The sequence below is a fragment of the Monodelphis domestica genome, chromosome 2, assembly GCF_027887165.1.
Source record: "Monodelphis domestica isolate mMonDom1 chromosome 2, mMonDom1.pri, whole genome shotgun sequence".
NCBI classification, from domain to species: Eukaryota; Metazoa; Chordata; class Mammalia; order Didelphimorphia; family Didelphidae; genus Monodelphis; species Monodelphis domestica.
In genome coordinates, this window is record NC_077228.1 from 12,101,108 (window position 1) to 12,121,076 (window position 19,969).

At 48.8% G+C, this 19,969-nt stretch overlaps 1 protein-coding gene across 4 annotated transcripts in view; it reads left to right on the forward strand.

Moving 5' to 3' along the window:
* Positions 1 to 755: 755 nt before the first annotated feature.
* JAK1 (Janus kinase 1) overlaps positions 756 to 19,969 on the forward strand; it is a 154,106-nt gene continuing 134,892 nt past the window's right edge. For 2 of the 4 annotated variants that reach the window (XM_056815014.1, XM_056815017.1), the window contains exon 1: positions 1,534 to 2,138. The gene's annotated coding sequence lies outside the window, so the exon portion shown is untranslated. Of the gene's footprint in view, positions 879 to 1,533; positions 2,139 to 19,969 lie in introns of those variants that run through there. The other 2 variants (XM_056815019.1, XM_056815015.1) reach the window with 2 other exon arrangements.

Sequence of the window (19,969 nt, forward strand, 5' to 3'; positions counted from 1 at the left end):
GACGAGCTCCAAGCAGATTTGCCTGCAGTGCTGCCAGGTGCAGGGCTGAGCTGCCTTAAGCCCTGGACTGGTTAACTGAGAGCACTTGGAGTTGGGGCTTTGGAGAGCGGAAGCTTTATCATTCCGGAGCTGCCATCCTCCAGTCTGGGGGACTCTGGTGACCCGTCCACCTCTTTGAGCCTCGGGAACCTACTCGGGAGAAAGAGCAGGTGCCCTGATCGGCATTGGTGGAGAGAATCGACATCCTTGAAGTTCCCCATCCCACAGGAACCAGAGGCGGAAAAGCCTCATTTTCACTCCTCACATCCCCAAGCTCCATGGGTGGTTAGGGACAGTAGGAGGCTCAAGGTCTCACTATGCAAATTGCAGCTCCCCCTATTCCCACGGGCAAAAGCCGGTCCTTGATTGGTCACGAGGCCGCTAGACTCGAGGTCAGGTGACCAGAGCCTTTCCCACATCCCAGCTGGGCTGCATGGGCCACCCGCTTCGCTTCTCTGAGATTTCCCAGCCTCAGTTTCCTCAGGCGTACCATTACGCCTGAGGAAACTGAGTCATTAATAACACCCAGCCAGATGAGTTTTCAGGAAACATCTGGTTAGTGTGATCCAAGAGACCTAGACATCATTTTAGCTCCACTGCGCTCCCAAGGGAGGAGTCTGAGGCCCAAAGGGCCAAACCAGTCTAAGCTGATTAGCAGCAGAACCCAGACTGAGTGGGAGGTGCTGGTCTGACTCTTTTCTCCTGCCCTGCGCGAGGAGAGGGTTTGGGAAACTGCCTGGGATTAACGGATCACTCACTGGTGTAGGATTCCCCCTGCCAATGCCTCTGAGTCCCTCTTAGAATTTAAATGGCTGAGGATTGGGGACTAAGCACTTTGGGTAAGTCACACAAACTCTTTGACCTTCATTTTTATTTTTTCCTTTTTGTAAGAACAAGGGAGTTGGGGGAGAGCTCCGTGGTTCCTTAGATAAGTACCAGGCCTAGAGACAGGAGGTCTGGGTTCCAATCTGGCCTCAGATGCTTCCTAGCTGGGTGACCCTGGACAAGTCCCTTAACTCCCAAAGCCAAGCCCTGAAGGCTCTTCTGGCTTGGAGCCAATACTTAGAAGGAAGAGAAGGGTTTAAAAAAGAAAGTGGGAGTTGGACTCCAGGCTCAGAATGTCTGAAGCCTTGAACTCAGGGCTTTGTAGCAGGCTCCTTAGCTCTGATTAAGCTCACAGGCTTCAGTCCCTGAGTTTTAGCACGGAACCACAGTCCGAGGACTTCAGGCCCGTCTCTTTTCTGCCATTTCTTTTCAATCGTGGTCTTTCCAGATTATAAAAGGAAAAAAACGGTAAAAAGCCTCAGTTTCTTCCTCCTCCCTGCTCAATGGCCAGACCGTAGAGGTGGAAGGAGCCCCGAGGCAGTTAGTGCCTTCCTTCATCTGTCTGAGGGCCCAGCCCTTACCTGGGCACCTCTGCCCCCCAGCCCTGGCAGGACAAATCTGCCTGCCCACTCACTCCTCCCATCTACAAAACGTGTGGGGACTTATGGGGGAGGGGAGGACAGGAGGTGGCGGCTGTGCCTAAGCTGGGTCTCGCCTGTCTCCCCACCCCCACCTTCAGCTCCCTCCCCGGCCAGGGCTGTCACTCGGGTGATGTCAGCTGGCGGGCGGGCTCCAGCGGCCTTTCCCCTCCCTTCTTCAGTCTATTGCCTCAGCCGCAGCCCCAGCTGACCGGAGGTGGGCGTGTGGGGGGTGCAAGGTGGTAGGACTCGCGGTGGATCCACGCCGGCCCGCCCAGAGGCACTGAAGGCCGAGCCAAGCGGCGTCCGTGGCAATCGCGATTCCGCGAAGCGGGGAGGGTCGAGGAGAGGCGGAGTCGGAGCGGGCAGCGGAGGCGGGGCCGGCCTGCCGAAGCAGCCCAGGCCGCTGCCCTAAAGTTGAGCCGAGCTAAGCGGAGCGGGAGAGCGGCCGGCCGCGCGCCTGTCCCCGCTTCAGCCTGTGCCCTTCGCCCCGACCGCCGCGCCTTCGGCCTGGCCTGCCCTGCTCTGCTCCATGCGGGCTGGCAGCACAGGCCTGGCCGCCTAGCGAGCCGAGCCGAGCGGAGCTGCGCGTCTGCCCTCCCTCTGCCAGCCGAGGCAGAGCAGCACGCGGAAGTGGTGAGTGCCCTGGCTGGGTCAGGGGCGGCGGGCGGGGAAGCTCCCGGGGCCCCAGAGGGCTGGGGGCAGCAGCCAGCGGGAGCGGGGGAAGGGGCAACTGTGGGGCCGCGGCATCTGCGGAGGGGAGGTTATGGGGGCCCCCTGGTCCTCCTTGCCACCCCCCCCCCCCCCCATCGCGTTCTGCCATTCGTCTCCAACCCCAAGTTTCCCTAAGGCAGACCCGAACGCGCCGTCTGACATCCTGTTTATGTGGGCCCAGGACATCCTGCGGGCGGCCCGAGCGGGGGCCGGGGGCGGGGCCGCCTCTCGGCTTCTCGGGCTCTGAACTTGACCGGGGGAGGCCAAGTGGGCCGCGGGAGCGGGAGCGGGCGTGGGTGTTCTCTCCTCCCTCTTCTACAAACTATCCCTTGGTCTTTGCCCTCCAAAGAAGCCCCACCGAGCCAGCCTGAGTGCACCGGCTGGCAGGGATTCAGACGTGAATTCTCTTCCGGTGCCCAGGCTCTTGACGGAGCCACAGTTCGGGAGGGCACCCCGAGAAAACCCCTCCATTGTCTCCTTCCTCATCTTTAAGGGCGCAGTAGATGGAAACCAAACCTCCCCGATGTCTCCTCTGTTTGCCCGTCCCTGTGCCAGGGCCAGGGGCACACGTAGACTTACCAGCCAGACCAAGAAACGTCTGGGCTAGAAAGAAGGGCCCTCAATTGGTCGGATAAGAGTGAAGGGCTCCCTCCTTCTCCCTTCCCCTCCCCTCCCCCCCCCCCATCTGATTGAGAGCTGTGGGCTGTTGGCATGGGGCTATTGTTTTCACATTTGCCCAGGAGCCTCCTGGGAGGGGAGAGAAGGTGGCTTCTTGGGATCAGGTGCTTGCAGCCAGGGCCCTTGAGAGGGCAGATCCTCTGCTGGCCTCCCTGGGTCGGCAGGAGAACGGCCCAGGGTGGGGGGTGCAGCCCCTCGACCCGCTGCAAAATAAGCTCTTCTGCCTTTGGAGGTCTCTGGAGAGATGCAGTTAAACGTGGCTTCCCAAGTCAAAAGAATCGAGAAGGGGCTAAGCGCTCGGCGGAGGAGGGGGGGGGGCGGGCATTGTTCCCCGGTGCCCAAGTTTACGGTCCCAGAAAGCAGTGAAAGCCCCAGGCGAGAAGATCCTCTCTGTTGTCTGGGCTGCCTTAGTGGGAGGAACTGAGTTGTGTTACATTCGAATCCTGGCCAAGGCTGAGGCCGGGGAGGAGGTACCGGCTTCTTGCTTCCTTTTCTCCGAGGCTGAATAGGATGGACTTGGAGGCTGATGGGCTCCCCGGGCTAGTTTTCGTAAAGCCTCCAGGTGGATTGGGCTGCCGTAGTCCCGGTGGGGGTGGGGAGCGGCACTGCTGCCCTCTGGGACTCCGGGAAACTTTGACAGCTTCCACCCATCCTCTGCCTGATGGGCTGTGCTGAGGGGCCCCCCACATGCCTGGAATGCCCTCTGGGGGAATGCAGGAAAAGCTCCAGAGAGTCTTGTCTTGCGGATTCCCGGGATCTGGTGCCTAGACTTGATCCTTCCGCACCAATCTGGCTCCGGAGGGATCTTTTTCGGTCCTTGTTGTTGCTGGGGTCCACCGAGGTGTGGAACGAGTGCGCTGCGCAGTGCCCCTCCCATTTAGAGGTCCCCCAGGCCTGGCTTGTGCATTTATAAATAGAAGGTAAATTCGGGCAGGAGTTGGGGAAGAGCTGCGGTCCTCTCCCTCTATCTCGGTCTGTTTGGGAAGGCCCTGGAGGGTATTTGAGCTGGAAGGCTTTGGAAGGGAACAAAGACGTCCCAGAGGTGGCTGGGAGAAGGGAGAACATTCTAGGCATGGCAGACAGCCCGTGTGTGCAGAGATCGGCAGGCAGGCGGGCCGAGATCCTGGCTTGGGAATCCACAGCATTCCAGTGGGGGCACTTTGGCCTTTTTGTGCCTGTGTGGTCTTGGGCGAGTCACAGCGTCCCATCTGAACCTCAAGGTCCGCTCTATCATTAGGGTACCTGCCTTAGCACTCCCCTCCCCCAATAGTGAAATGTCACCAGAGCCTCTTTCCAATGTTAGCCAGTGACTTTCCAGAGAGAGGTGCCCCCCCTCAACCCCCCCTTCTTTAATATGTTGCCAGAATTTTCAAGCATCATTTTCCGATATTTTGCCCTCCACATTCTCTGAGAAGCGTTCTTTGGAAGAAAGTCAAGGCAGAAAGCGGCCCCCCGGAAAGGCAATTGAAAATGTTTTCATTAGAATTCATCTTCATCTTGCCCTCCCAGGCTCATACATCCGGGGCTGGAAGGGGCCTTATGCAGAATAGAGTCCGGCCCTCTCCTTTGACCAGAGAGGAAACTGCTGCTCACAGGGGTCCCAGGGACTTGTCCATGGGTCCTTAAGTATTTGTAGTGGCAGTGCCAGGATTTGAACCGAGAACAGGTTAGCTAATTTGCCAATTCCCCATAACTACTTTTAGGGATATTCTAAAGATCACATAGTTAGAGCTGGCAAGGAACTTGAAGGCCCAACTTTTATTGTACACACAAGGAAATTTAAGTCTGGGTTGGTCCACAGCTTTGGGTAGGAAGTAGCTGAGCTGGGATTTGAACCCAGGTCTTCTGACTTGAAACCCAGATTCCTTGTCTCTGTCAAGTTCATAACTTGCTTTTTAAAATGGAAAGGGAGAAATCCTCAAATCTCCAAAGTGGCTCATCAGGATTCTTTAAAGAGCATCCAGATCTTTTTAGATTAGCAGATACTATCAAAGACTGAGACAGTGTGATGATGCACCATCCTTAGCACATACCCATTGCTTTGGGAGAACCAGAGGCAAAAACTTGTCCTCTTTCTCGTGGGTCTTTGAAGCAACACTGACACTGAAGCCCCAGGCTCCCTAACATTTAGGATGATCAATCAGGGATGGCTTCTCGTAGGAGAGGCCACACACTGGCACTGGCTGTTAAAGGCTAAGTAGATAGTCAGACAGAGAAGGGATTCCAGATATGGGTAGTAAAGCGATACAGACAAGGGTTCAAAGGGCATTGGAAGCAGTGCAAAGACCCAAATCAGATCCATTTGTTGGTTTTATTTTTTTTACTTTAATAACACATTTCCCCATGTTTGCCAAAGTCACATGATCCAGGTTGGCTGCCTCCCTTCTTTCCTCCCTGTTCTGGAGCTGACAAGCAATTCGATCTGGGTTTGCGTGTGTTATGTCAGACAGATTTTTATATTATTCATTTTTGTAAGCGGATAATCTCAGACCCAAACCCCCAAGCAGACACCCGGTGAGCTAGTGATCGATCCCACATATTGCTCTGCGTAAGAGCAGACTGATTTAGCTGGAGAACAGAGTACTGTTTAAGGACTTTGCCTGAAAATGATCTGGATGTCTTGGGCTGCCAGCAGTATGACAAAGCAGATAAAAAAAGCTAATTGTTCTTGGGTTACATTAAGAGGACCCAGAGCAGGGACAGCTGGGTGTCACAGTGGAGAGAGTTGGGAAGACCTCAGTTCAGTCTGGCCTCAGGCACTTCCCAGCTGTGTGACCCTAGGCAAGTCACTTAAACCCAATTGCCTACCCATTACCCATGGTTCCAAAGCTTAGTATTGATTCTAAGACAGAAGGTAAAGGGCTAAAAAAAAACAAAAAGAGGGGCCAGAACTTGTGTATAAAGAGCTTTGGCTCCCCTGTACTCTGCCCTGGAGCATTGTGGGCAGCTTTGGTAACCACAAAGACGTTAATAAATTGGGGGATGTTCCGAAGAGTTGGTCAGGATAGGTAAGTAGGCAGGTAGATGGGCTGCTGGACTGACATCCATTTGGGGAGGGGTTATGATGTGCCCAGGACCATGCCAAGGCTCTCAAGATCCTGCAGAGTGAGGGCTGATTGAAAGAACTGGCAATGTTGGAGCAGGCTTAGGCAGGAGGTGACAGCTGGCTGTAAGTCTTGTGGGTGGGAGGGTGGGAGATTAGACCCCTTCAGTTCTGCCATCGAGGCACAAGGCTCGAAATCCCGAAACTCTTCCTAGCTAGGAGAGCTGGCCCAAAGTAGACTGGGCTGTCCTGGGATGGGGGATAGCAAGAACAATCATTAGTCACCATCTGCAGGCAGTAGGCACTCGGTTAAGTGCAGAGGATCCAAAGAAAGCAAAGGACAATTCCTGCTCTTCAGGGTCCCAGACTAATGGTGGAGACAGTTCTCTGTAGGACCAAGAGGAGAGAGAAATCCACCGGGGGAGGGAAGGGCTCCCCTGACAAGGTGGAATTTAAGCTGGAATAAAGCCAGGGGAGCCAGAGATGGAGATGAGGAGCGTGAATGTTCCAGGGGTGAGAGACAGCCAGGGAAAAAGCCCAGAGTCTGGAGTTCAAGGAGTGGTCAGGAGGCCAGCGCAATTGGACTGAAGAACAGATAGAAGAGAGTACAAGCAGTCTAAGGAGTAAGAAGCCTGGGAAGGTGCTTAATAAAGGTTTATGAAGGTCTGTGAGCACCTTGGATATGATTATTTTGTTATTATCAGAAACAGGATAATTTCTAATCTTTTTTTCCTTTAAAACTCTCACCTTCCGTCTTGGAATCAATACTGTGTACTGGTTCCAAGGCAGAAGACTGGTAAGGGCTAGGCAATGGGGGTTAAGGGACTTGCCCAGGGTCACACAGCTAGGCCAGATTTGAAGGCAGAACCTCCTGTCCCTAAGTCTGGTTATCAATCCACTGAGCTACCCTGCTGCTCCCAATTTCTAATCTATAATATGTCAAATATTAGTAATAAGAACAGCAATGGTAGCTAACATTTGTATTTATTTTTAAGGTTTACAAAACATTTTTTCATATGTTATCTCATTTACAATACCATTGGGAGGAAGGTGCTACTATCCTCTTTGTTTTACAGATAAGAAACTGAGGCAGGGTAAGGTTAAGTGACTTGCCCAGGGTAACACAGCTTCTGAGATAGTTTGAACTCAAGACTTGCTGACTTAAGGTCCAGTGCCTAACCCACAGGCTCACCTAACTGCTTAGAGGGTTCCTCCTCATTGAGAAATTTCAAGCAAAGGCCCCCTTTGTTGGGTATGTGTATAGTTCTTCAAGTGTCACCTGCTGTCCCTATCCCCATCCCCATCTCCATCTCCATCTCTTTCCCCTTCCCCATCCCCATCCCCATCCCCATCCCCATCCCCATTCCCTTCCCCATCCCCATCCCCTTCCCCTTCCCCATCCTCATCCCCATCCCCTTCCCCATCCTCATCCCCATCCCCATTCCCTTCCCCTTCCCCTTCCCCATCCTCATCCCCATCCCCATCCCCATTCCCTTCCCCATCCTCATTCCCTTCCCCATCCCCATCCCCTTCCCCTTCCCCATCCTCATTCTCTTCCCCATCCTCATTCCCTTCCCCATCCTCATTCCCTTCCCCTTCCCCTTCCCCATCCCTTTCCCCTTCCCCATCCTCATTCCCATCCCCATCCTCATCCCCATCCCCATCCCCATCCCCATTCCCATCCCCTTCCCCATCCTCATTCTCTTCCCCATCCTCATTCCCTTCCCCATCCTCATTCCCTTCTCCATCCCCATCCCCATCCCCATCCCCATCCCCATTCCCATCCCCTTCCCCTTCCCCATCCTCATTCTCTTCCCCATCCTCATTCCCTTCCCCATCCTCATTCCCTTCCCCATCCTCATTCCCTTCCCCTTCCCCTTCCCCATCCCCTTCCCCATCCTCATCCCCATCCCCATTCCCTTCCCCTTTCCCCTTCCCCATCCTCATTCCCATCCCCATCCTCATCCCCATCCCCATCCCCATCCCCATTCCCATCCCCTTCCCCTTCCCCATCCTCATTCTCTTCCCCATCCTCATTCCCTTCCCCTTCCCCTTCCCCATCCCCTTCCCCATCCTCATCCCCATCCCCATTCCCTTCCCCTTTCCCCTTCCCCATCCTCATTCCCATCCCCATCCTCATCCCCATTCCCATCCCCTTCCCCTTCCCCATCCTCATTCTCTTCCCCATCCTCATTCCCTTCCCCTTCCCCTTCCCCATCCCTTTCCCCTTCCCCATCCTCATCCCCATTCCCATCCCCATCCCCATTCCCATCCCCTTCCCCATCCTCATTCTCTTCCCCATCCTCATTCCCTTCCCCATCCTCATTCCCTTCCCCATCCTCATCCCCATCCTCATCCCCTTCCCCATCCTCATTCCCTTCCCCTTCCTCATCCCCTTCCCCTTCCCCTTCCCCATCCTCATTCCCTTCCCCATCCCCATCCCCATCCCCATCCCCTTCCCCTTCCCCATCCCCTTCCCCTTCCCCATCCTCATTCCCTTCCCCATCCTCATCCCCATCCTCATCCCCTTCCCCATCCTCATTCCCTTCCCCTTCCTCATCCCCTTCCCCTTCCCCTTCCCCATCCTCATTCCCTTCCCCATCCTCATCCCCATCCCCATCCCCATCCCCATCCCCATCCCCATCCCCTTCCCCTTCCTCATCCTCATTCCCTTCCCCATCCTCATCCCCATCCTCATCCCCTTCCCCATCCTCATCCCCTTCCCCATCCTCATTCCCTTCCCCTTCCTCATCCCCTTCCCCTTCCCCTTCCCCATCCTCATTCCCTTCCCCATCCTCATCCCCATCCCCATCCCCATCCCCATCCCCTTCCCCTTCCCCATCCTCATTCCCTTCCCCATCTTCATTCCCTTCTCCATCCTCATCCCCATCCTCATCCCCATCCCCTCCCCCTTCCCCTTGCAGGTTCTGTTCAGTCCACTCTGGCTGTCTTGTATATTTGGATTTCTACATTGTTCTAGAATGTAAGCTTCTTACGGGCAGACGCTGTTCCTGCTTTTTCATCAGAGTCCCAGCGCTTGGCCCAGAGCACGGGCTTAAGAAGCAGCTGTGGATCGAGTGATTGAAGCGCATCCCCTCTGCTTCTGATGAATATTGTGCGATTGGGGTCAGCAAGGCATGGAAAGGAGAGGTAGAAGGCCTTGAATGTCAGACCAAGGAGTTTGGGCTTTAGGAAATGCTCCTCAGAATGCACCCATTGTCCCATTATCTGAAGTGACCCCAACAAGATCTCTAGGCCAAGCGAGGACTTGTGCTTCCTGCCTGACTTTCACTGCCCTATTTGTGTATGAAACCCAGAAGGTTTTTTTGTTGCCAATAAAGATTTTCTGCTGATTTCTCATCCGAAGCCCAGGCCAGCCAATAGCACCATCTTGTTCTAAGGAGACAGACCATGTGATCATCCCAGGATTTATTCTCAGAGAAGAAAACAGGCTGCCAAAAAGCTTTCTCAGGCCCAGAGAATGATCTTAAATCATTTGGGAATTGGTGGCTAAAGTGAAAGCTTCGGAGGCATCATAGACTTTTAGGGCCAGGAGCCCTGAGAAGTGACCAAGCGAAATCTCCCCATTTTATAGATGGCCACTCTGAAGAGCAGAGAAGTGAGGTCCCCGCCCACCAAGGGATGCAAGGGCTCCTGCCATCAGAACTCTGGGGATGGCAGGCCCCTCTGAAGTCCCCTCAACCCACCCCCTCATTGTTCATTTGAGGCTTTCCTCACTATCACCCAGAATCCAAGCTGTCCGACCCCGAATTCAGTGTATGTTGCAGCATGATAATGGAGCTGGGACCAGAACCCAGATCTCTTGACTCATTTGAATCATGTGCTTTGGGTGCCACCAGGATTTTGAGTGGCTGTGCTGGCTCAGCACCCCAGTCTGGCCCTCCTGCGTCAGCAAGCCATGGTGGGGCCAGAATTGAGCTGATTCTTCCTCCTGGGCTGGTGCCTTCTTTTCTATTTAGCTTTCCCGAGTTTGATAGGCTGAGGACCCCGGACAGGGAGAAATGCCCAGGATGCCCTTTTTCCTGTTACCTAGGAACAACACACCAGCCTCTGAGGTTTTAGAAGAAGGATTTCCTATAGAAAATGTCTGGGGGAAACTGACTAGGAACGGCATATGATGACACCAAAAAGATTCCATCTTTGTGTCATTCAGGGGGTTTAGGGTCTTTTACAGCAGCTACAGGGTTCTAGGTATGTTCTTCTCTCTCTTTTTTTAAAGAAACCTTCTGCTTCCATCTTAGAATGAACACTGTGTATTGGTTCTCAGGCAGAAGAGTAGTAAGGGCTAGGCAATGGGGGTGAAGTGACTTGCCCAGGGTCACCAGCTAGGAAGTGTTGAGATTTGAACCCAGGACCTCCTATCTTCAGGCCTAGCTCTCAATCTACTGAATCACTTAGCTGCCCCCTGGGTGTGTTCTTCTTAAACTTCCATGTGTTAAATTTATGGTTGGACTGAATTTTTAAATTGGTGGTCGCCAGGGATTTAATTTCTAAATCCCAATATGAATTACTCAAGTAAATGGAATTATGGTAGTTTATTTTTACAATAGAGAAAGATTTAAGGAAGGGAGAAGAGAGAGAGACAGAGAGAGAGAGAGAGAGAGAGAGAGAGAGAGAGAGAGAGAGAGAGAGAGAGAGAGAGAGAGAGAGAACGAGCAAATGAACGAGCAAGCTCTGGATGCCTTTGAACCAGTTAGAAATACTAAGGCCCCAGCCAGGGAAAAGGAGTCTCAAGACGATGGGCCTTTCTCAGAGGTTCACACCTCCAGAAAGGGCAAGGAACTAAGTCAGCCTTTACACTCACCAACAGTGACCATCTAAAAGGAAAGCAGTCGGAGGTCTCCTGCATGAGCTCTTCCAGTGGTCCTGTTCCACAGCCAAGTGTTTTCCCTCTTCCCTCCAACTCTGAGTGACTGATCTCTATATTGATTGATCCATCCTTGCGTGCTTCTGTTTCCTCTATTTAAAGACCTTTTTCTCTTGTGTCACCTCCCCTAAATTTCTCGTCTACCAATCACAGCAGACACTCCTCTCCAGGACTGCCCCCTCAATGTATGAAATGGGTATTCACACCTTTTTGTAGTTAAAATGGGTAGATCTACTTTAAATACTGAGTTAACACTTTGGGGATTAAAATCTAAAAATAGACCGGGGATTACAATTTTACCTTCACTATCAAGGAAGAGCTAAGGACCTTCATTGTTATAATCAGGAGAGAGCCAAATCCAATCTTCACACATGAACTAATCCCTGACTGACCCTGCTACCTTGTAAGTTTATTCTCCTTTCAATTCTTCATTGATTCTGGAATCTGGGACCAAAGAAAACAACTCAATTACATTCTTCCCCCCTTTCTCTTGATAAGACCCTTCATTGGGATCCCAGGAGCAAAGATCTAGAATTTGAAGAGGGTCATCTACTTGTGCTTCTCAATTTTACAGATGAGGAAACTGAGGCCAAAAGGGGGGTAGGAAGGGGCCTCAAAGGTCACCTAGTCCAGCACCCCAATTTTTCAGCACAGACTGTTGAAGCCCAAGAAATAGGAAGTAAGAAGTAAGAAAGTAAGCTGTCCAAGGTCACACAGAAAAGCAGCAGAGCCAAGTCTTGACTTCTGAAGTCCCCTGACTTACAAGACATGAAGTCCTTTCCTGTGCTGGGCTCTGTGTTAAGCTCTAAGTCTCTGGAGATCCTCCCCAAGTTCTCTCCACCTCCCTTTGGACTGCCACTGATAAACACATTTCCTCTACTGTCCTCTGTGAGGTCCTCTTATCTCTCCTTTTCCTTACTCTTTCTCTGTCTCCATGGCTGCAGACCTGAGAAGCTCTTCTGTCCTCATGGACACCCTCCTGCCTTCCTCCTCTGTGTTTGACTAGAGCTTTGTATTTTAGGGACTACCATACCTGGGGCTTCCTGTGAAGTGGGCTGGCTCTGGGTTTGCTCACCTCTCCTATTCAGCCTCTCTCTTGTTAGGAGGCTTCCCCATCTGTCCCCTTTGGTAGAGCCGACAGCCAGAGCCTAGAGCCTGGGAATACTTGGGACACCTTTGGCAGGACCCAGCTGCTGACTCCCGTTAAGTCCCCATGTCAGGATGGTGAGCCATTGACCCATGCCTGGGTCCTTCCTGGGCCAGCGGATGGGAGCCACTCAACCTTGGAGGCAGGAAGACTTGGATTTGAGTTCTACTGTCCGTGTGACCCTGGACAAGTCTCTTAACCTCTTTTTGCCCCATCTGCATTGCCACACCAATGAAATCCCAAGTCCTGTATTTTTAAAAATGGCATCTTGGTTGATGTTTTATTTCATTCTTGATCAAGATGTTGTATTTTATCAATTACATGTAACCACAAATCTCCACCAAGTTCAGTCATTTCAGTCACATGTCACGCTGTCATCTGCATTTGGACCCCAACAGGTCTCTCTCTGGCGGTGGCGAGTGTTCTTTGTCTTATGGTGCTCACTTGGTTGATGTTTTAGAAAAAAGCTTTTCATCTGTTTTCTCATTCTTACAACTGTTCCAAAATGAATGGCAGGGCAGATGATGTTTACAGATAAGGAAACTGAGGCAGAATGAAGTTAAGTAGAGAGCCCAGCTAGGATTTTAACTCAGTTCTCTTGATCCTGAATTCAGAGTTCATTCTGCTCTATTGAAGTTATGTTACCTGCAGAATAGCCCTAAGGAGGACCAGCTAGATAGATAGGGCAGCTAGATAGAGCGCCTAGGACTGGAGTCAGGGAGACTTGAGTTCAAATCTGATCTTGTATATTTACTAGCTGTGTGACCCTGGGTAAGTCACTGTACCTGTTTGCCTCAGTTTCTTCATCTGTAAAGTGAGCCAGAGAAGGAAGTGGCAAACCACTCAGGGGTCCAGATGGGGTCACAGAGTCATAGGTGAGTGAAATGACTGAACAACAACAGGCCATAATGTCAACTTTTCCTTCCCCCTCCCTCCCCAATAATTGGTTGGGTCTATACAAGGCACCACATCACCAGGTTGGATCTAGTGTAGCTAATTCATTTCAGTCTGACTTGGAGGCAGTCACCTGGCAGCAACGCAGCTTAAAAGCACTGGATCACAAGTCAGAACGTCTGGGTTCTTTTTCTAACTCTATACTAATGAGTTGTGTGACCTTAGGAAAGTCTTTGTACTTCTCTGGGGTTGAATCACCGAGGAGTTGAGTCACCAACCTTTCCCATTTCACAAAATGGTATTAATTAGCAGGTACTGGAACAAAAATGCATTCTATGGGTATTTATTTTCTGTATTTTCAAGCACTGGTTTTTCTATGCCCACCCAGTACAGAAACCTTGTATCTTAAGGTCAGAGAGGACGGATTCCCACAGAATTCTTAAGATCTGTGGCCTTGTTTTAAAAATATTTGGATCACTATTGGGATATTATGGATTTCCTTTATGGCCCTATATATTTTATTTTTGTTTTTAGTCCTTTCAGACTTTTCAAGATCCTAGTTGAGGTTTTCTGGTTTGCCATTTGCTTCTCCACTCCATTTTACATATTGGGAAACTGAGGCAAACAGGATTAAGTGACATGTTCAAGGTCACACAGCTATGAAGTGTCTGAGGTGGATTTGAACCCAGGAAGAGAAGTCTTCCTTATTCCAAGCCCAGGACTCTATCTAGTATGCCACCCAGCCTCCTTATTCAGTTGATCTTATGCATTAAAAATCATTTTCTTTCTGAGAATAAATCAATAGTTTCACCTGACTACCAAAGGGCAGTGACTATAACAAGGTCCAGAACCCCTGCAACAGTGCTTAGCGAGAAGCTTCAAAAGGTAATAATGTTTTATGTTTAGAATAGAGAATCATGTTTCTCATCTTAGAAGCAATTCAGTTCAACCCCTTTATTTTTCAAAGGAGAATGAGAGAGTGTAATTGAGAGAGGTAAGATTTGAACTGAGGTCATGCTAACTCTGCTGTGATGGAAGTATAAAAAGAGGAGGGAAGCTTGCGAAAGAGAAGTAGGAGAGTTGCTGAGTTTCATTGAAACGAAGTGATTCACTTTTAAATTCAGAGTTTTTCTCTTTTAGTTTCTTCATCTTAAAAACTGACGTACGGGTAGTTGTTTAATCTCCCCCTAATGCTTTCCTTCCACTTTGGTAATCGAGGGATCAAAACTGGGGAATGAGGTATTCAGGGGAGAAGTGGAACGCCTGCGATTGTCCTGCTCCTGCTTGGAGAGAAACCCTCAGCTTCATTTGGCCCCTCTCTGTTCATTACTCATCAGATGAATCAGGAATACGTTCCAATAGCAGGGCATGGGAGAAGAAGCAATGAGATCAGGGATCATGGGTGCAGGGCCCCAACGGAGAGGTCATTCATCATTTAGCTAGTATGGGTGAGGAAACTGAGGCTTCGGAGTCGACAAGACTTGCCCAAAGACACATGACCGTTCACTAAGGTACTAGAGGTTTGGGGGGTTTTTTTTGAGAAAGAGAGCAAATAAAAATACCCAGATTTCCTTTCTTCTTTTACTTTCTGATTCTCTGGTCTGTAGAATCCTTTTCAGCTCCATATTTTGATGATCCTGTATTCCTATTTTCTTCCTTTTCCCCTCTCTTCCTTTCTCTCTTTCTCTTTTTTCTTTTCTCTTTCTTTCCCTTTCTCTCTTCTCTTTTCCACTTCTTTTTTTTTTAAGCCCTTACCTTCCATCTTGGAGTGGATACTATGTATTGGTTCCAAGGCAGAAGAGTGGTGAGGGCTAGGCAATGGGGGTTAAGTGACTTGCCCAGGGTCACACAGCTAGGAAGTGTCTGAGGCTAGATTTGAACCCAGGACCTCACATCTCTGGGGCTGGCTCTCAATCCACTGAGCCACCCAGCTGCCCCCTCCTCTTCCTTTTGTCCTTCCTTTCTCTTTTTTTCTTTTCTCTTTCTTCTCTTTTCTTCTTCCTTTTTTTTTAAACCTTTACCTTCCATCTTGGAGTCAATACTGTGTATTGGTTTCAAGGCAGAAGAGTGGTAAGGGCTAGGCAATGGAGGTTAAGTGATTTGCCCAGGGTCACACAGCTAGGAAGTGTCTGAGGCTAGATTTGAACCCAGGACCTCACATCTTTAGGGTGGCTCTCAATCCTTTGAGCCACCTAGTTGCCCCCTCCTTTTCCTTTTTTCCTTCCTTTCTCTTTTTTCTTTTCTCTTTCTTTCCCTTTCTCTCTTCTCTTTTCCTCTTCCTATTTTCCTTCCCCTCTCTCTCTCTGTGTCCCTTTCCCTCTCTCCCCCACAAACGAAAGCAGAATGAACCCGTTTCCTTTTTCTTTCCCCAATGCCTGGGCCTTATTCTCACTGAACCTGTCCCTCCTTTCTCCTGCAGCTTTCTCAATCAGGTGTGGCACTTCCTGCCATGAACAACAACAAGGTGGGGTGGGAGTTGAGCCAGCTGCCATGGAGAATGACCCCGTTTCAGGACAATGGCTTCCTGAGCGTCCTCTCCATCTGTTGTCACATAGACTTTCCAGCCTCTTGGGCAGATAGGGAGAAAACAGAAAAAGGGCCGCTCGCCTTCCCTAGGCACCCGCCCAGTGTTTCCATTTTGTGAATCTCCGACTCGTTTTGGGGTGAGCCTTTTCTCCTTGGTGTTCTGCTCAATGCAACACCCAATTTTGAAGTGGGTAGAAAGTGAGCCACGGCCCTGGCAGGAGTGCATTTCTGGAGGGAGGGAGGAAGGACTTGTTCTGGCTCCGAGTGTGTTTAAAGTGTCTGCACAGTAAGGACTTCTCTAGTGCTTCAGGTCAAGTTGCATCAGCCCACGTTGGTCGGTCTTCCTAGGTAGCCAGATTACCTGAGCGCTAGTGGCTTTCCAGACGGCTTCCTGATGTCTTTCGTAACATCTCTGCAGAGTTGGGGAGGAGCCGCTCTCGGATATTTATTTGTTATTTGTTTTGGCCCGAGTCTGTGATTTCAGCCATCTGGGGAACTCCTGGTGTGGCAACTCCCTACGCTGATTTTGAGGAGCTCACCTGTAAACTGAGCCTTAGGAATGTGCTGTGGTCACTGGGAGGCTGTCACTTGCCTAGGGTCATGGAGTCAGAATTAGAACCCATTTTTTCCGCTGATGCCAAGGCCAGTCCTTTACCTACTTCATCATGCTGACCTATAACTCATTGAGGAATGGACTTAGGATGAAGACTTGGAGGTTTCTGAAAAGGGCGGACAGAGACTAAGAGGAATGAAAAGCTCCTATTATTGTTCGGTGGGGTCTTGGGGACTCCATTAGGGATTTTCTTGGCAAAGATGCTGACGTGGTTGGCCATTTCCTTCTCCAACTCATTCTACACATGAGGAAAATTGAGACAACCGGGGGTTAGGTTAAGTGACTTGCTCAGGGTCACATAGCTAGTAAGTGTCTGAAGTTAGATTTGAACTCAGGAAGATTTTATGACTTCACTCCCAGAACTCTATCCACTGCACCGCCTAGTCGTCCCTCACCCATGTAGGATAGTTAAGTTTTATTTTTGTACTAAGAACAATAAACCTTATTCTAAAGAATGGAATATTACCTTATGTACCTGACAACCTCAACTACCTGGAATACCTGAAACCCAAAACAAAGTAAAAAAAAAGTCTTCTTAGGAAATAAATATCAAAATGGATACTATGAAATCCATGTGCTTCCCTTATAGGGGAGCCCCCTTAGGCCCTTGTTAAATGCTCATTATTCTCACTTTAAACAATTTTAACATTTTAAAAATTATAAAAAACCTTTTTTAAGAAATTAAAAAGAAACTAACATATACTTTTAAAAATAGTAAAAATATTTACAATTCAAATATACATTTGTAAATTTTGTTTGTTTCTCGAGTATATGACTTTTGTCTTAAACCTAGATGCATACCTTATAACAAATAATTAAACAGAAATTTTTTTTTAAAAAAGCAGTTCGGGGGGGCAGCTGGGTAGCTCAGTGGATTGAGTGTCAGGCCTAGAGACGGGAGGTCCTAGGTTCAAGTCTGGCCTCAGACACTTCCCAGCTGTGTGACCCTGGGCAAGTCACTTGACCCCCATTGCCTAGCCCTTACCACTCTTTCTGCCTTGGAGCCAATACACAGTATTGACTCCAAGACAGAAGGTAAGGGTTTTATTAAAATTAAAAAAAAAAGCAGTTCAATAAAATAAAAATATCAGCTATGTCTGACTCTATTAGCAAAGTAACTCACTGGTAGTAACCCACCTCTACAGAGAATGGGAAGAGGGTCCTTCTCTTATCCCTTCTTTGGATTCTAGTTTGGTATTTAATTTCATAGCACTCAGTTTCAATTCTTTTGTTGTTACCATTTTCATTTTCAGGTTTGTACCCATTTTTATTGTTTTTCTATTTTTACCTCCTTCTCTGCATCAGTTCATGTAAGTTTTTTCTGACTTTCTTCAGAAACTTTTAAATCAGGTGTATTCACAAGTATCCATTTCATTCATCATAATGTTCTCTATGTCCTCATATATTTTTATATCCATAAGTTTGACAAAACTTTTTCATGTTTCTCTAATTTGTTTATGGTGTCACCTTTGCTTTCTAGATCAAGTATCTATTTTGACTTTATCTTGGTGTATGGTATGAGATGTTGGTCTGTGCTTAGTTGCCGCCATATTGGTTCAAGGTTTTCCCAACAGGTTTTGTCAAGTAATAAATTTTCTTCCCCGCTGCAACTTGGATCTTTGGGTTTATTGAATACTATGTTAATATGGTTGTTAAGTACTGTGTGTTGATTGCCAAACCAATTCCATTGATTCACTACTCATTACTGCTTTAGAGTATAGTTTGAAATTGGGTACATCTACGTGTCCTTCCTTCATATTCTTCAAAATATAACTTTAAATGGCAAATCTCTCCAATGTCTTTGCCAAGAAAACCTCAAATGGAGTCACAAAGAGTTGGACAGATGTGAAAAACGACTGAGCAACAACAAACTTGGTGGATATCATGGTAGTATTGGAGTTAGGATGACTTGGATTTGAGTTCTGTTTCTGATACATACAGACTGTGTGACTTTGGGTGAGTCTCCTATCTTGAGGATCCTTGGAAATGCTCTTAAGTTGCCAAATAGTTGCTAATGAATGAATGAATGAATGAATTAAGCACAACTATGGTCAGAATGCTAAGAATACAACTAGAAAAGTTAGACACTTCCTTCTCTTCGAGCTCACATTCAAATGGGGGAAACTACACGTTTAGAAGTTTCAGGTACAAGTCAGATGGAAAACACCCATAGTCCTTAGGGTGAAACGTCAAAGCAGATGTTCATGCTTCTTTAATGTCACTTCTACTGATAAAATCGTATCAGTTTCTGATGTTAAACCACTTGATGGGGCCAAGGATTTTGGTGGCAAGAACTTTCTGTCCTGGGTCTTCAGGAACAAGACATGGATTCAGCCTCTGTTTAGATGGAAGGAGTTTGTTTGCTCATGAAGAATTCCTGCCAATGATGAACTCAGAGATCTCAACAACAACAAAATATATATGCATATATATAACATTTCAGAAAGAAGTACAGATGTGCTGCTTTTGATCTCTGGTGACAGTTCCCCTGAGGATGGCTTTGGTTGAAATAAGATAAGAGTAATTTGTAATGAGCACACTAATTGTCTAGGTGGTGATGCTAAGGTGCTTAAGGGTACCAGACTAGAAGGCCTATTAAATGTCTTAACCATCTGGCCTGCAATATTGTTGACGGAGATAATTTTCTGCCAAAGTTCTTGTTTCAATTATTACACATTTCTAATGAGTAGGACTGACATAATCTCTCTAACCAAGCAAAAAGAATAACAATCAGTTTGCTAAGCAGTTGTCTAAGGCATGTAACGGGGCCAGAGATTGCGCTGGGAACCCCCTTTCTCCCCCCCCCCACCCCCCCCAACTATAAATTCCTTCTAGGGCTTAGTTTCGACAATAGCAGACTTCACAAATGCCCTTGCTCTCGTGTTTGGTTTTTAATTTTGTGATTGATCTTGTTGAAATGCAGCCAACTTCGTAGCTGGGAAAGTTGAATAAGTCCTTTCTTTCAGTTTTCTTGTCTGGAAAATGTTTTTGATTCCCAAGTTGGGAGCAGACTCGGTTATGCTGAATGCAGGGGTTGAGCAGGTTAGGTTTTGTGGGGAGGAGGGGGACAAAATGGGAGTAGAGTAATCCAGTCTGGTCTTTTATAGCGAGCGTTCAGGCCCAGAGGATGGTTTGAGTCATAATCCTCTAGCCTTTAGGTAGACCAGAATCAGCAATGGAACACCATCGGTGAGTGATGGAGAGATCCATGGGGGGAGTGGCCAGGCACCAGAAAGAGGAATACACAGAAGAGGAGGATCAATGGACACCTTCAAAGAGCTGTATGGTTGGAGAAGAAGATGGGCCAGTTATGTAGACAACTAGAACACCCTGGGGGCTTCCCTGGAGCGCTTCTGGGGCTAGGAAGGTCTCCAGCACATGGGGTAGGCCCTCTATGTGAACTTAGGGAAGGTGATGGATAAGAGGCCTTTGGGAATGGGCAACTGCTGATAGGCTGTGTGTGATCTGCCTCTTGGAGGGAATTCTGGAACTGATTAAATCACGGCTTCACCAGAGTATTTGAGCCTTAAGAAATGCTTGGCTAAAATAAATGGAAAAGACTTTGAGTCCATTCAGGTTCTCCAGGTCCCTCCTTTAGCCTCAGATTGCTATCCACTCTCTCTTCTCCTTCACCAGTCTGTGCCCATCCTGACTCTACTTCCTCCCCACTCACTCATTGCTTGACTCTTTCTAACTTACCTCTCCTGTCATTTTATTCAAAGGCCACTAGTGATGTCTTAGACTTCAAGCACAAGAGCCTTGTCTCACTCAGTCCTTGTCTTGTCCTCTTTGAGTTTTCTGGCAGATTTGATCCTTTGGCCTCCCCTTCCTTCTTGATAACCTCCTTTCCCTTGGCTCATGGGATGCTTCTCTGACTGCTTCTGTTCCGTCTTCTTCCCTGACTTTTCTCTTTCCTTTTGTATCTGAAATAAAATGATCCTCCAAGATTCTATCCTTGTCCCTG